General features: G+C 31.0%; 1 protein-coding gene across 1 annotated transcript in view; it reads right to left on the reverse strand.

Annotated features, from left to right (window-relative positions):
- Positions 1-18,948, reverse strand: part of LOC124539748 (5-hydroxytryptamine receptor 1-like) — a 163,161-nt gene that overhangs the window by 62,548 nt on the left and 81,665 nt on the right. Inside the window, exon 3 of the mRNA XM_047117093.1 lies at positions 14,435-14,468. The gene's annotated coding sequence lies outside the window, so the exon portion shown is untranslated. The remainder of the gene's footprint in view (positions 1-14,434; positions 14,469-18,948) is intronic.

Raw genomic sequence — 18,948 nt, forward strand, 5'->3', positions numbered from 1 at the left:
GTCGAACCATCAATAAAAAAACTAAAGTTCTTTAATTGTAAGGCATTTGTTTATATAACATGTCTTTCTATTTCAACCATTGTATAAACACATGTATATTAGCTATTTCAGAGTCGTTATGTATATTTATATAGTGAATTATATATACCTATATATTGTACATTCACACATGGTTAGTGTAAATGTATTCGTGTGTTTATGTTTATTATTATTAAATTAGCATATTGATCAAATTTTGTAATGACTCAGATTATTTACGTATTAGTAAATTGTACATTATGTTCTATACAAGCTGTGCGCGTTTTTAACTATCTTGATGATCACTTTTAAAGTCGATCACAATATAAATGGCTGGGACAAATGATAATTTTGCATTAGAAGGACTGAATTATGTTTAGCCGGATTTGAAACCACAATGAATACGGTATCTACGAGCTCATAGCTTCCATATTAAAGCAGATATAATCATTCAGTTTGAAATAATTAAAATTCGAACACAATGAAAGTTGGCACCAATCGCATTCATATTTATGTTAATAAAATAGTAAATTTATTTTGTTGTTAAAAGATGGCATTAGTAGTACTTTAAATCGCGCTTTAATTGTTTTAAAATATTTAGTTAAGTACGTCATTCAAATTAAGTAGAGTATCGTAGATCTATAAGCTTCGTTCGTAATCCAATACTGTTAACTATGTACAAATAGTTTATATTATACAGTTCCTTACAATACACCTACTGGCTACTAGATTTAATTTGAGATAAATTAAAAAAAAAACTTTGTAACAGAAAATTGGTAGACATTCAAATAAATTTGTAACATGGCAATATTTTTTTGTTTTGAAAGAAATGCTAAACGTCGAGATAATAATATATATTATAAATTTTAAACCAAATATTTCGCTATATTTGTTCAACAAAAACATTATTACTAGTAATAATAATAATAATGAAATTTTAGCTAAATTCATTAAACGAGGTTTTACTATAAGCATTATAACAATACGTGAAAATTTACACTTTCCAAATTTAATTACGCAAACAAAATATTTTATTCAATTCGTTTTAATAGCAGGCTTTGTGTATCGATATTCATCGTAATTATCATTCAATACATTTAGAATTTAACGGTACATTTTGCATAATAAGTTTTTGTTGTTTAAAACAAAACAATTAAGATATTATATTAAAAGCATCTCTTATAAAATATGTGAATTCGAAATTTAAAAATCGATGACATTTTTTCAAGCACTCCCACTCACACAAGCTCAATTCTTAACAAGTATCGTACTTGCCAGGCTTAAAAATACAATTTCCTTTTTATACTGTGATTTAATTTGTAAACGTAACTGTTATAAATTATCCTCAGTTTTCATTTAAGAATGATTAATGAATGGCTACAGAAATGTAAAGTTTGGCAGAAAAATTAAAAAATAACTCTTCGAATAATTTAGTGTGATTACAAAAAATACTTACGAAATTTATTTATAAGTTTTATAATTAATAGAATAAATAGTACTTGTACTATCACCACACAGGTCCATCTTCTTACGGCGAATTTAATTTAAAATTTTACGTTTACACTTTATGGCTTAATATTTACTGTTTATAAAAAAAAAAACTGCACACTATTCGATTTTCAAAATCAAACTCACACATTCGTATTTTACTCGTATACACGCTAACACGTACTTGTCTCACATTTAAAATTTGCACAAACGTGTTCTTTAATCAAAGACAATTTTCAACTATCTCACATTTTATACATATCTGTGGAACGTAAATGTTTTGTTATCGTTTTATAAACGCGCGCGTTTCATCGAACAGTCGATTAAGTACTATCGTGTAATACATACGACGTCTTGAAGGAAAAGCTTGTTCACGTAACAAATCTCAATACTGTATCTATGTATTTATGATATCAGTATTATAAATGCGATAGTAACTCAGTCTGTTTATTTGTTACCGCATAAATATTAATCAATTTATAAGTAGCTTATTATTAATACTTTAAAGGTGATTGGTTTTTATTGGACTTTTTTTGACTAAATTGCGCTTGACTGTTATGAAATGAGTCGAGATGGCCCAGTGGTTAGAACGCGTGCATCTTAACCGATGATTGCGGGTTCGAGCCCAGGCAAGCACCGCTGATTCATGTGCTTAATTTGTCTTTATAATTCATCTTGTGCTCAGCGGTGAAGGAAAACATCGTAATAAACAATCGAAAAAATCTGCATGTGACAAATTTCATAGAAATTCTGCCACATGTGTATTCCACCAACCCCCATTGGAACAGCTTGGTGGAATATGTTCCAAACCTTCTCCTCAAAGGGAGAGGAGGCCTTTAGCCCAGCCGTGGGAATTTACAGGCTGTTGTTGTTATGAAATGTACTGAAATCTGTAATCTGAAGAAATGCGGCTTAATGTTGCTATCGTCATTAATGAGACAAACTATATTTTCATTCGTTTTAATATTGATATTTAAATAAACATCAATGTTTTATTGTAGCAGACTTATAAAAATTAAATACATAACCTATTTCTTTTTAATACCTACACTATTCTATATTATAAAGTATACTCTTTTATGATTATAAATGAAACCGAAAGACGCTTTAAAACTGGGTTAATATGTGAGTAATATCTTGACACGAAAAGCGGAGATAGCTCAGTTGATTGGAACACGTGATTTTGAACTAGAAATCGCGTGTACAAATTCGTTTTGTTAATATTTTGTATCTTGTTTTCTCATTCGTCGCGGTGGTTGAATGAAGTAATGATTAGTTGAAGAGGTCAATGACCTGCGTTAAAATTTTAAGGTTACAAAAATTTTATGACAATCATTACTTGAAGGGCGATGTAACGGTTAGTATTTATTAAGGCGACAATGTTTATGGACTGAGGACTTACAATCATTTGTCCTCTTTGCGTAGAGACATTGGCGCTGTAAGAAATCTTAACCAATCCTTACATCGTCAATGGGCCACTGACCTTGGGAACTAAGATGTAATATCCCTTGTGTCTGATACACGTAACATACATAGTAACGTCACTAAAGCAAAGCGTTTTAAAAGCCAACAAAGGTATACTTTATTCACTGATTTCAGTTGAAAAAAATCCTAGTCTAATTCAGCTTCACCGATATTGGCGCATTCGAAGATTTTTCTGCAGTGGCATTAATACGTAAATACCTTCCTATTGGTAGAATATTGGAAAAGTATAGTACCAAAGCAGGCTTGCACAAAGCCCTACCGGCAAGTAAATCATTATAAACACAATATGGTACGAGTGTACCACGTCCAAGTATCATGTCCCATGTCAGTATCAATTGAATATTATCTACGACAATTAACTGATACTATGAGTTCTGTGTCATGCCGTTTAATCTTAAGTACGTTGATAAGTGGGAATTAATAAAATCCGTGGAACTCCATTGTTGTTTGATTAATTGCGCTTCGAAAATCATAATATATAAGTTTACAGTAACAATACCTATTACGGCTTTGAGAACATATTTCATTAAAAAGTCGTGCGATGTATCCAATGGGGATATACCATTTTTTCAACGTCAAAAATGACAAACTGATATATAATATTAAAACCCAAAATTCATCCACGCCAGTGGCGGATTTTTTAAAAAATAATATCTTTCTTGAATTCATAAATAGAAGCGCAAACGCCAATTTCCAAACTTCAAATCCCCAATTTCACTGAATTCGATTTAAGAATAAGAAAAAGTTTATTTAGGACATGAATATTTTACAATTGAAAAAAAATGTAACTCAATAAAAGGATATACCTATTTAGGTGATGAATTTTGAAAATCATTTCTTAGTGAATATCTACGCGCCATAAGGAATTATACTGCATTATTTCATCCTTGTATTTTAAGATTACCCCTACAAAATCGTGTTACTTTTCACTAAACCTTAAAGATTAAGACATTGAGCATTTTTGAATCTTAATCAAAATTTAAATAATATTTTCAGTGAGCTTATTATTTAGATATAAGACAAGGCGCGTATACAGACGAATATTCAGAGGATCATGAATATACAGTATACAGAAAGATCATGAGACAAAATAAAATTAATGTTTTGCTATAAAAAAAATCGTGACGTACGCGATGTCGGAAGGTACAATCAGTACCTATTATTTATATGAATATTCATATGATAAACTATCAATGGATAAATTATTTTAACGGCGTATTCATTTAATTGCAACAGTATGTGACGATAATATCTTTACATTATGAATTTCATTATTCATTGCACGTTTTAACAAAAGCGATGCCGACTACACCGAGTCCGCTCCATCTTCGGATCCAATACTCTCGCATAGCTTCCTATTTTACATAATTTATGAAATTTATTCTCGAATGTTCGTACGCTACGCTTTTTTTTTCCAGTCTAATGCATGTTTTATGTAAAAAAATACGTTCGAATTAAATATTAATTCTTATGTTTAGTCGTCCTCTGGGCATACTTATATACGTATGTTTTAAATATAACTTGGCTTAAGCCAGATCCTTATTTGAAGGCAGACGAGCTAATTGGTCACTTGGTAATACAGTCAGGTCATGTAGACCAGAACTGTAACTGTGTATGTTTCACTAACGATGGAATCTAAGATACATAAGGAACACAGTTTGTCTTTTATAACAATGGCCCACCCAACAACCGATAAAAATTAAGGCATTAAAATTATTCAATATTCGTTTTTTTCCAAACAATTTTGTCTTCGTCTTCAACATTCTCACTTACTGGCCTCATATGGCTAATGGCTATATCAGAGGTTAACTACGTGTGGACAATGGTTGATTATGATGCTTGGTTAAACCAGAAGTAGGAAGTAGGGTAACCTCTAAAACAATTATCTTTAATTTAAAATAACAATCAATCTACCACGAAAGTAAACCATTTAGTCTACAACACAAATAACCATCAATAATCACATTACACCGTAATAATCATAATTGCAATTCTCAATGTGTCAACTACGAATCTCCCAACTTTTTTTTTAAAGTGATGTTGTGTGACTTGACACTGATGTTGCTTGTTTATTCCAACAATATTATTACATACAACAATTGCAGCCTGTAAATATCCCACTGCTGTGTTAAGGCCTTCTTTCCCTTTGAGGAGACGGTTTGGAACATACTCCACGCTGTTCCAATGCGGGTTGGTGGAAATCACATGTGGCAGAATTTCTATGAAATTTGACACATGCAGGTTTCCTCAAGATGTTTTCCTTACCAGATGAATTATAAACACAAATTAAGCACAAGTATATTCAGTGGTGCTTGTCTGGTTTTGAACCCGCAATCATCGGTTAAGATGTGCCTGTTCTAGCCGCTGTGCCATCTTACTTATTATTACATGATAGTAATCAATAATAATATCAATATTAATATCCTGTTTTTCTTATACATGGTATTTCAATCCAAGGACGAAAAAGAAATAATTTTAGATTTTCGTATTACATATTGTGAACACATAAGAACTTTTTAATTTATATATCTTTATTTATAATACAACACTATTACTTTACTACTTACAAAAAATCGATAACACTTTCGACGTTCAAAATTTCATTTATTCGCAAATCCATAATGAATGTTATATCAATCAAGTTCTCGATCAATGAATTTGCATCAATTCGTTTTCAAATGTTATTTATTTCTTTGTTGTTCTGTGGTTGGAATAGACGATAGCAACACTCATATCTTAATAAAGAAGATCGTGCTCTGGCTTTGAGCCGTGCATATTCTTACACATTAATAATTCATTCCCCAATTCAGCTGAGTTTCGATTAACTTGACTCTTTCATCGTGTTAGTACGAAATCTTGAGTGTAAATTGAGTTTTCTTTTCATGTATAGAACCGATCCTTCTCCATTCAGTATAATGATATTAAAAAAAAAATATTTCGTCAGATGTATATTTAAATTTGGAATTGTTATTAGCTGCTTCGAATGTTTGAAATAATAATCATTAAGCCTCAGATTTCTGTACCTTTCATGTTTAACACTTGCATATTTCCTATATCTAGGCAAAAAGTAAATTTTAGGTTTACTGTAAACAAAAAATGCACAGGATACCCAATTGCGTGCGAGCACTTGCACAGATGGACTCTCCATTCCCTCACTCAAATAATCCGACGCGACCGGAGAGAGCTCAGGCAAATTGCCAATGATTTTATGTGCATTCCTAGACAGGAAATTTTTAACACTGCCAACTTAGAGACTTCTGGTTGCTATAGAGAGTTTCTTGAAATAAACATTCCTAAACTTGGGAAAAACTCGAAGTCCGTAAATGGCAAATAGTTAGGGCGTCACAGTATAATGCATAAGTGACACCATGTCTTCCGAACAGACAGAGTGAGTATCGCTGATGCTTTAGTAGGTATTCCGACGAACTCTGCTAAGGACAGTTACTGTTACTTGGTGGTAGGGCTTTGTGCAAGCCCGTCTGGATAGGTACCTACTCACCAGTTATTCTACCGCTAAATAACAGTAATCAGTATTGTTGTGTTTCGGTTTGTAGGGTGAGTGAGCCAGTGTAACTACTGGCACAAGGAACATAACACCAGTTCCCAAGGCTGGTGGAACATTGACAATGTAAGGAATAGTTAATATTTCTTACAGCGTCATTGTCTATGTGTGATGGTGACTACTTACCATCCCATATGCCCATATGCTCGTCCACCAACCTATAATGATGATGATGAAAAAAAGAACAGCACCTCAACAGCCTCGCCTTGGAAACGTTTAAAGGACAGGAGATCTACAGTCTTGCAGACTATACTAATAAGACACTTTATATTAATTACATACTTACATATAAAACTGTGATCAAAGCAGCTTAAAAATATTGTTTGTTTTCTATGTACATCTAATCTTAAAACTGCTTTTATCCTTTGTAAGAGATAACCCAACGCGGTCAAAGCCACAATGAACATAGCGCAGCAAAGCTACGAATAAATTGCAAAAGAAAACAATCGTTGAGCGCTTTATTTCGATGTTTATTTTAAACAGCGATACTACCAGGTATTTCATGCTATTTAATATATTTAAATAACCAAAGACTGAAGAATGAAAATTAAAACGAATAAAGATATTCGATGTGATATTATGCCAGGTAAAATTAATTGGAGTCGATATTCGTTCCGATAATTTACAAATTTACAAAAACAAGACAATCATCGGAGTACTTACGCGTGTGTGCTCACATACGCACACGTGCTCACACACACAACAAATAATATTAAATAAATAAATATTGGACAACATTATATACATAAACTTTGTTTCCAATGTGAGTAGCTAAAGCACTTGTATTATGGAAAATCAGAAATAACGACGGTACCACAAACACCCACATCCAAGACAACATAGAAAACCAATGAACCCGGAACCTCGGAGTAGCGCACCCATGAAAACCGGTGTACACACTACTCGACCACGGAGGTCATCAAATATTGCTTAAAATCAATATGTTTAATTAATTGTTTGTTGTATGTGTGCATAAATATATGTAGGTTTCCTAAAAGTATAATATATTCGATAATAAAATTCATGAGATAAGAGAAGAGTATGTGGGTTTAATAATTTAATTCCAAACCTAATATAAAAATTAATATTGGTAAATGAATTTAAAATGTATATGCTTTAGAGCGCTTTAAAATCATTTGGTAATTATTATAAAGGTTAGTTCATTCGAAAAATATTATGCACTTTGTTGTCACTTGTTTATAGATTGCATCACTTCTAATAACTATTACTAGATAGTATAAAACAAAGTCGCTTTCTCTGTCCCTATGTCCCTATGTATGCATATGTATGTATTGTATGTTGTATCTTTAAAACTACACAACATATTCTGATTCGTTTTTTTTAAAAGATAGAGTGATTCGAGAAGAAGGTTTTTATGTATAATAACATGGAAAATTTTGTAAAACGATACTGATTATTTTTTAAATTTATACTGTTATGTCATATCATTGCAACCGTGCGAAACCGGGGCGGGTCGCTAGTATTCCCTAAAAAATAAAATGGTCCCAAAATAACAGTTTTAGGAAACGATCCAAATAGTTCAGATTACATAAAAATAATGCTCCGACCGAAATATCCTTTATTCAGTGAAGCACGCTGAAGTGTTATAAAGTACGTGCAATTAATAAAACCTAATGTTTACGGCGTGAAAAATACTATTAATTGATTACACCATACGGTTCTTTACAGTTTGGAATTTCATGAATGAAGTAATATGTTTTGTATACAGTCTTAATTTATCAATGACTTATTTCAACCGGAATGTTTTTATAAAGATCTAAGTTTTTTTGGATATTTCTAAATACTACTTCTACTACTATCCACATCTAAAAGCGTCTTTGAATATTAAAAAAAAATATTAGACACATTTGAGTGTAAAATAAAATACTGTTATGTTTAAGGAATAAGAAATATAGTAACTGTTTTTCTCACCGTACCTACATAGTCGTATCAACAATAAATAATTTAATTTTAGATTTTTTGTTTAATAAATAGGCGATTCTGATTTGGAAAATTTTATAGATTTTTTTTCAATTAAGTCACGGGGCATATAACGTAACAAGAGTGTCTATAGTTTCTGGATTAGATAATATATTATAATTAAAAATTAAATTAATAATACTGTAATAAAAAATGTTAAATATGTACTATGACATCATCTTAAGTGCATTTTTTTATGGCATAGGTTGGCGGACGAGCATATGGGCCACCTGAAAAGTAAGTGGTCACCATCACCCATAGACAATGACGATATAAGAAATATTAACTATTCTTTACATCGTCAACGTGCCACCAACCTTGGAAACTAAGATGCCATGTCCCTTGTGCCTGTAGTTACACTGACTCACTCATCCTTCAAACCGGAACACAACAATACTAAGTACTGTTATTTGGACGAAGAATAACTAATGAATGGGTGGTACCTACCCAGACGGGCTAGCACAAAGCCCTACTACCAAGTAATGCATGTTACATTTTATTTATTCGTATAACATTTGTATGGCAAATAATATACACAAGTGACGTTAGTTATTTTATCTAAATATACGTATATGTCAAATGTAGGTAAAATTACAAAGAGAGTACGTATTTGAGTCTATATTTAAAATATTATCTTTTAACCTAATCTTTACCATTTCAGTGGCTACATCACCGATATTTTTCTATATTAAAATATTTTGAATGTTTTGATAAAGCACATCCGCTGTTTATATTCTGTTAAGATAAAATATAAATAAAAACAAAGAATGTGTTTGAAATATTATGAAAATATCCAAGTGAACGCAACAGACAATACATGTTTTATGTATATACTTCAATTTTAATATTTCGCATCGAGTTCATGAAATATTAAAATGATTTTAAACGTTCGATTGTGTTTTCACAATGATCACGTTTTCTTTTAGACGTAAATAAGTCGTCACATTTTTGAAATTCACATGTTATTTGAAATTCGAAACATGCAAGTTTCCTCGAGCACGAGATTAATTATAAACATAAATAAGTACATGAAAATTAGCTGGTGTTTCCTTGGATTTAAACCCACAAAATTCGGTTAACCCACTGGGCCATCTCGCTTTGGCAATTTAGAAAACATATTCGATTTTAAAAAAATATTATAATTAATATTTTTTAATTTTTTGATATTTAACCATTGGGCCACAAGATGGTATATGAGACTGATACTGTTAAATCATTACACACAAGCATCTTTTTTCATTCATCATCGTATGAAAACAACTAAACCGAACGTACGCAACTTTTTTACAATATGTAATACTATTATTAAAAAAAGGTTATATTTATATGCATTTTTTTAAATTCTTTATTAATATTTGGCAGTAAAATAAATAAACAAGCAGCCATCGAACAAATTATTTTCGATATTTAAGAGCTTGAATAAAACGTGCTTTAGGGGCGGGTACTAGTTTTATTTTAAAATGTCCTCATGCTGCTAGTGTTCGGAGTTATTTTATATTAAAATTCACTGTTAACAATCAAGGCCTCTTTTGATGTATTGTACTTACTTCTTTCTACGACTTCTTAGCTTTATATATACGCGTTACAAACGTTACATATTATTTATTATAAAAAACAAAAGCATACCACACTCAGCCGCACTCAGAATTAAACCCGTGACCCGTGGATACCTAATATCCACGTTTCTTATGCACTGAGATATCGTCGCTAACGCTTTATAATAACTAAATGGTAAATAAATTATGAACTGGATCATCGCCAATATTTATATTTGGTGCCGTAAATTTAAATAATTACGATGTTTTTTTTGATTAAATATAAATATATCAATTTTTGAAGGTAGCGTTCAAGAAATATATGGCAATGCTTACTCGTGTATCATAAAGCTACTGACTTATTAAACAAATAGCAAGTACACAATGTTGATTTATATGCTAATCTAGTAAGTAGGGTTTCGTCCGATCCCCTTTGTGAAGGAATCATATTATTTGAAACCATATTGGATAGCGTTTCTGTTTAATCAGTGAATCAATGTAAATAAACGCTTTTTTACTAATTTTATGAACGCTTTGTTACCAATTTAATTGACTTGATAATAGTAGCCAGGTAGCTAGTCTAGGTACTACTCAACAAATATTGTACCACGAAACAATAATACGCCATATTGTTATGTTCTCTGAAGTTCTGTGAAGCTTGAGAAAAGAAAGGAACTCCTTAGTTCCCGAGGTTAGTGGCCATAGTAATTTCTTACAACTGCGATGTCTATGGGTGATGGTAGTCCCGCCCGGCTTCACGCGGTTGCCATGCTAATACTAAATATGCGTTATTGCAATGTAAGCACTAAGTTGTTTACTTACGATATTACTTCAGAAACCTCTAAAATGATCAGCGTTGTCCCACGATATTGTAAAACCGCAACAAAATCCGCTATGTAATTTTAAAGATACATATAGGGTCAGACAGCGGTAAGTGACATTGTTCATACTATGTATTGATAAACGACCATATGCGTTGATACGACCGTTTGTAATCATATACGACCATAAAGTATGAACATTATTACTTCTCTTAAAAAATTGAATGATTTCTACATTTAAGAACAAGACTGCTTGAAATATTTTAAATGTATCTTTAAATAAATATCTTATCTAATATAAATACTTACAGGGGCTTACATTGCGTATATGACGTCATAACAGTGACGCTTCAGATTAGCATTGACGCAGTATGACGAGGCTCAGTGGGACGGTTATCTGCGCTTACAAATTAATTAAAATGGATGTAACTCAGATTGGGTTGCCAGGAAGCGATATTATTCTGTTATTGTTTAAATAAATCCGAAATATTCAAGAGACCGAACAAATTTTTACATTATTTGGAATACCTTGGAGTCACAAGTTAAAGTTAATACGTTATTAATATTTCTGCTGAAATATGTAATTAAAACGTTCGATTAGAATATCACTGAAACTCAAGCTATAATATTCATGTATATTTTGTGACGTAACTTAGAAAAAATTATGAATAGTGTTGTAAAAATATATTTGGCTTGACCCTTTTGCTGTATGCAGCTAGCAATAAACCGATGATAAAAATCTAATTCTTTCTAGTTAACTAAATGTAACATATATTCAGACAATCCTATCGCCGTCTCGCGTTCTTACATAAAACTCTTTATATGTATTTATTAATAATACCTGTTGACTTCCAAGCAGGATATTTAAATAATTGTATTTAACTAACACGACTTTGTATTTTTCAAATGTTAAAAAAGAGTAACTACTGAGTTTTTAAATGAGCGTCTGTGTATTATATTCGTGTTCATACACACAAATACATGTCACTATACATACACATACGTATGCATGTGTTAATTAGCCGCCGAGATAATTTAAGAAAAATGTATAGTACCAAGTCTGAGTGGTTTTCAAACTAAAGACACGTCCAAAAATAAATTATACAGAGCACGGTCTCCTTTTGTTGATAACTTTATCAAAAGCAAATTTATACAAATTCATATATTTATCGAGTAGAATGCATTAATTCAATTTATTAGCAAACTTTTAGATTTGTTTCACAATATCATTCCGCTGTCCATCATTCAATGCTGTCTTTCAAACCCATTGGTTCATAACTCTGGACGTAAATAATCTGTGGTCGATGGATTCTCGAACAACTAAATTTAGCATCCGTTTGATGATTGATAAAACACGCAACGCATTTTGTAGATGGATTACTCTTATCTACGTAACATATTGTATTGCTTCGATTTTTTTCGATAACATACATATTTGAACGATACATCAAAATATAATTAAACAATTTTCATTTTATTCAATTGATCCACCAAAATTCCAAATATCTCGTGTCTGAGGAGAGGGGGTATACCAAGTGTTACTGGTGAAACTGCGTATGATCGGGTAAAATTGTTAAGATGTAAAAACGTAACAAACGAATAAACAGGTATATCTTATTTATTATACTAGTTGGGATATGAATAATCAAGGAACCGTTTGTATAGTATTTAGTGACGTGTTCTTTTCTAAATTATATTTACAAAAGAGATAAAATAATTGTAAATGAAGTAATCTCTGAATAAACTTATCAAGCCTCATTGCATACTTCTATCTCTTTCACAAATTAATTCTTAAAAGAGATACCGAATATTTTAATGGCGTAATTTTATTTCAAAAATAGAATCAAAATAATAATGTTTTTTATTTGGGTAAGCTTTAATAAGCACTTCAGAAATGTTATTCCACAGTATTGTATAAAATGCAAAGCTACTAGAAGAACAGTAGTTTCTCTTTCTAAATTTGAAATAAAAAGTTACGTCAATCTTAAAGAAGCCAATTTATAGAATAATATGTTATGGCTAAAAATTAATAAGTGCTAACTCTGCTATTTTTATCATCTATATAATTTTGAGTTAAATAATATAAAATAAATTGAATTCAGAACGTAAATCACTAATCAAATGATTGTTATAAAATTTATTGACCAATAACAATTAGCGAGGTTTAAATATGTTTTAATTAGGTCACACACTTAATAGTATTATATTTAAGCCGATATATTTAAGCCAGCGGCTTGTTTTGACGTTGGATATAAAATTATAGTTAAGTGAATACTTTTATTCCTCGACGTAAAATATTTTCACATGAGATCGATGATATAAGCCGTCATTACTGACAAATTTTATTCAAATACATTCATGAGTTTTCACATGATTCCATACGAAAAATATATTAGTGTTATTTGAATATTAGAAGGTTATTCGATAAAAATATGTATATATTTATGATAAAAAAGGCGTAGTTACATATGAAAATTTGAATTTCTATTTCTGGTATATGTCAACACTCGTGGTTTAAATATTTTAGGTAGAATATTTTTATATGTATATTATTTAATATTTTTCAAACCTTAGTTCTTAATGAAAGTAATTTAGTGGTATCAACTTACAGTAAAAACGATTTGTGAAAGATTTGAAAGTACAAGAAAAATTTAGGAATATTTATCTTTCTCGTAAGCTATAAGTATGTTTTAGCTTTTAACGTTCATAGTAACTCAATAATTAATTTTGAATGCAGTAAGCATATTTACAATATTAAATTTTATTTTGAGTAAATAAACTGAGTGTAAGAAAAATCATAACATGGAAATTTTTAGCTTCACCATTTCTGAATTAGTAAAAAGATCTTATTTGAGTTTACAGTTTTAAAGTCAAGATTGAATGAAGCTACGAAACTTTGTCTCCTTAACTACGAACTTTATGTAGATATTTCCAAATAAAAAATTAATAATACTCTTGCGTTTAATACTTCATTTTTGAGTTAAAAAAAAGACTTTATTTACTTATTTTTTCGTGGGTAATCTTATGTATGAAATGATAACATAACGTTTTACTTGGTGGTAGGACTTTATTCAAAGCTGATTAGACAGGTATAATTCACTCATCATAATGTACTTACAAACAGCAGTACTCAGTATTGTTGTATTTCGGTTGAAGTCATTGCGCCATAGGCATAATGGAACATAACCTTAGAACCCAAAGTAGGTGACGCATTAACGACGTAAGGCATGGTGAATATTTTTTACAGTGTGTATATAGGCGGCGATAATATTATAAAATAAATAGTCTTTTTTTATAATTTCTCATCAATATTATTGAGATTACACATCGGATGTGATCGGTTTAACGAATTTTGCCGATGCTATATCTAAGTTGTGTCGTAACTATAATAGCCTTGTTTTGTGTCAGTAACGTAACATACAAGATATTGTACGCAAATTAGTTATTATAAATAAAATATTTTAATCTCTTACATAACTGTATCGTTTCATAATTATTGTTTTATTAAATTTCACATAATAATAATAATAATATAATTTACTTACCATTTCATTTGTCCACGTAATTCTGTCGTTTCACCTGAAAAAACAAAAATATTTTAATGAACCATTGTAGTTTTTGTTTACGAAGATTACATTTGTTAGCACAAATAATAAATCAATATATGATCTTTGTATTGATAATACAATAGGTGTACTTTTCATTATTGTTAATTTTTTTTTTTGTATACGTCAAATAGATTATGCAACGGTAAGTGGTCATCGCCCATTCAAAGGTTCCGTAAGAAATTTTAACAAATCCTTGCTTTACCAAATGCACCACCACCCTTGATAATAGATATATTATGTCTGTCATAAATTTTGTCGCGATTACACATTGAAATAAAACTAGTTATAAAGAGTAGACTGACCGTGACCACGAACGCTGTAAAGTGCTCGAAACGTCGGGATGACAAAAATAATTAATATACGTGATTTAAATCCGTTATAACTAGTTTTATTTCTATATTATGTCTATTTTTTCCTGTCGATCCTTCTACCCACAATAATATAAACAACAATATTAAGCAAGCTTGGTGGTAGAATATATTGTGAATGGGTTGAACATGTAATGAATATTTTATCTACCCAACCGGGATAGCACAAAGCCCAATCACCAAGGAAATTCATCATATCATTAATCGCTATACTAAATATGTTTCAAAAATAGCTTTAATTAAAATATTATATAGAAGCGAATAAAGTTAAATTTAAAATTGGATTTAAGTGCAACGTTTAAGTGAAACGTTTTTATCCCAGGTGCGTTTAACGTATATTGTGTGTTAGTTACTCTACAGTTTTTGTTCATATGACGTCACAGTAATTTCTTAAACGAGAAAACTGACGTCATATTCTTTTTTCAAACTTTAAATACAGAGTTTGTAATTTTTCTTCTAACCGTAATGTACATTAAGTTCGCGAAACTCCATTAGAGCCAAGAACCACTGGCCATTTGAGAACTTGAAGGATGTGGTATAACCTTTAGAGAGTTTGACCTTGTTAGAGTTGAAACGCTGGCTGCTTAACTTTACATGACGATAAAAATTTAGAAACAGACTAAGTTAAATTGTTTTGTTGAACTAAATTGTCATTTTGCTTTTGAACCATGGTGTGATACTTTGTACTGGAAATAAATGTAAGGCGTTTTGTATTTAAATTATATTATTTGTGTGTTGTGTGAACTCGCTTAGTTAAGTAAAAATATTTTGATTAGCTTAAGGAATTCATTGTGTATGCTATTCTGGCAAATTATTGTACTAAGCATTTTCATTCTTGGTAATTAAAATAGTATAATAATCTTAAAGTTTCTTAAATATATGTGATGAAATATAGGTATTCAAATACATGTTTTTTTTTTAAATTGTAAGTATATCAAATTTTATCTCTCCTTAGTTAAACAAATTTATCTCGATTTCTAACCTCCAAACAGAGTTCGTGAATGTTATTATTCAAAAACTTTTTATGATTGAAATAATCAGTACGTACAAGAAAAAAAAAACAAAATAAGTTGTAAATGCATTTTATGGTTTGAATGTGTGTGTTACAAGAATAACAATTTACTCTAAAAAACTTAAAAGAATGTCATACACAAATCGCAAGAAGAAACTAACCTATTGGAGAAATATTAAAACATCCATTGTTTGAATAATATCTCATTTTCTTGTCAAAGTACAAACATAATATGTACGATATTAAACTTTGAAATTGAATGTCGAACCCTCAAGAGGTAATGTCGTTCAGGAATATAAAAGTCTACAAAAATGTTTTTGTGGGAGGTAAAATTTTAATCACACAATTTCAAGACTCGTAGGAGCAATTTCTGAATTTTACAATGTAAACTTTGAATAACAACACCCAGGACAGCAAGTTGACATTGTTCCTACAAATTGAAAAATGGTAATCGTATTCGTAATTTAGTTATTTTTAAATTTATTGAAATTGATTTCGTTTACATATTAATTGTTAACGACGAGACGACATGGCCCAGTGGTTAGAGCGCGTGCATCTTAACCGATTATCACTTACTTACTACTTTTCCAACTTTGGCCTTTTTACAGTTACACTAATTTAGTTAAATAACTGTAGGGTTTTGTGGGATTTTGGGCGTTGATATATTAATTAGTTAGTTTAGCGCGAAATTATATAGACTAGTGCTCAGTAATGCTCAAATTTTAGTTACAAGAACAAGCGACAAGATGCTTCGACTTTAATATAAAAATCTATATTTGAATCTACATTACATTTATATACAACAAAAACAATAGCCTGTAAATTTCCTACTGCTGGGCTAAGGCCTCTTCTTCCTTTTTGGGAAGAAGGTTTAGAACATATTCCACCTCGCTGTTCCAATGCGGGTTGGTGGAATACACATGTGGCAGAATTTCTAAGAAATTTGACACACGTAAGTTTTCTCACTATGTTTTCCTTCAACGCCGAGCACGAGATGAATTTTTAACACAAATTAAGCACATAAATATTCGGTGGTACCTGCTTGGGTTGAACCCGCAATCATCGGTTAAGATGCACGCGTTCTAACCACTGGGCCATCTCAACTCGACTCGACCTCGATCTCAACTTGAAAAATATTAGTGTATATTGAATTTCAAGCAAAAAATAAATTGTTTTTTTTTTTGTATGGGTTGTCCGATCATATCTATGAAAATTCTGATTTAATTTGTTTTGAACTTAAATGATGTATTTGGCGGAATGAGAACAACGTTTTACCCTCATTTACTCGCACACCGCAAGCTCCGGACATCCGGAACAAACCCATTTCGGCCTAACAACATTTTTACCCACATAAATTTAGCGTGGTCTTCTAAAATTGAGCGGTTAATATTATAAATTGAAAAATAAGTGAGTGTTATTGATAAATTATAAAATCAAAGATTCAGGTGACATTAAGAAACTAAAATGCGAAGTTCTACAGCGTATATTAAAGAATGATAATATGAGAAATGTTATAAAAATATTATTCATGTAACATTCTATAGTACGAATATACGAAGTCACTTTGTATTTTACTAATGAAATATTTAAATCTGACAGAAGCTATTTGGAAGCCCTTATACGTATCTGCCCTGGTTTTACACGGGTTGAATAAGGGTTTATAAACAACAAAAAGTAGAACACTTGTTTTTTATCTTACCGGCCAGAAAATTTGAAATTCGCGGCTTCTCTTTGCATCATGCAAGTATTACGCATATAAACTTAATTTTAAATCACTCCATTGTGGTCCAAGATCCCAGGGCCGCCAGACGTCACGTATTATACAAAGCGGCCGACGGAAAATATCTGGGAGTATTGGTGACTTATTTTTAAGCCTAAAATATACGTAAAAATCAGCTTGGAGAATTTACGTGAGGTAAGTAATGTTTTTACGTAACTTGATTACCTGATACCTGAAAATTGGCCGTCTAAACAACCTAGCAGGTAAGCATGCGTTATTAGTAAATACTAACACTACTTAATCGTCCACATTTCCTTCGTCAGAAAATACGTGACGTCTGACGGCCCTGGGATCTTACGCTATTGGGTGCTTTGAGTATTTTAAAAGATCGCAGCGAGCAGACCACGCGATGCGACTTAGTTTTATACTATGCAGAGATGCAATATTGGCTTAAACTTAGGCTAATATTTATTGAATTATGTATATAATTTTTAACCCAGGAAATTTACGTTAAAAAAACCGTTCGATTTGCTTACGGATAGTAGAACGTTTTATTTTACTATTTTTTATTTATTAAAAACCTTCTGTTGTCTTCATATTATCGGTACACGAAATAAGATAAAACCTCTATCGATGTAGTAGCGTAACTTTTACTTAAAGTACGCCATAAAAACGATCACTGGTTCAAAAAGTAACACCTCATACCCGAGTATAATAGGCGATAGAACCTCAGTTTTTTCTTTCAATAATTATTATTGACACTACAATTTAACTTTACCTTTGAAACGACCTAGAAACGATCGATCCATTACCATACTATCTGTTATACAAAGCCTTTTACCAGAAACAAGCCAATTTAAGCTTGTAAAGGCAACTCATAAAACTATAATTCTACTGTTTTTCACTATAGTAAACAGTCAAACAGGGTTAACATATATACACTTAACTACGCAATGGTGAAATCACAAGATAACATACATATTATACGATGCTCACTAAAAGCTAAAAATAAATTGACGCTTCATGTCTCTAAAGCTATAAAGTTTATGTCTTTACCCCTTGAATAAATTATAGGAAGTTCGCTGAAACATAAGACGTCGTTTTAAGCTTGTTCATAAAGAGTAACAGTCTGTAAATGCGTCACTGCTGAGCTGAGGCCCTGTCTTCCGTCGAGAAGAAGTTTTAGAAGAATAATCCCTTACGATTTTTCAATGGGGAAGTGTCAATACATATTTGATAGAGGCAAACTCATTTGATACGTGCAGGTTTCCGAGTTATTCTATATACGTATTGAAAGCTTTCTTTTGTTTTAACAGATGACGATTTCCAGACGATGTTTTGATATACAGAA

The sequence above is a fragment of the Vanessa cardui genome, chromosome 23, assembly GCF_905220365.1.
Source record: "Vanessa cardui chromosome 23, ilVanCard2.1, whole genome shotgun sequence".
Classification (NCBI taxonomy): Eukaryota; Metazoa; Arthropoda; class Insecta; order Lepidoptera; family Nymphalidae; genus Vanessa; species Vanessa cardui.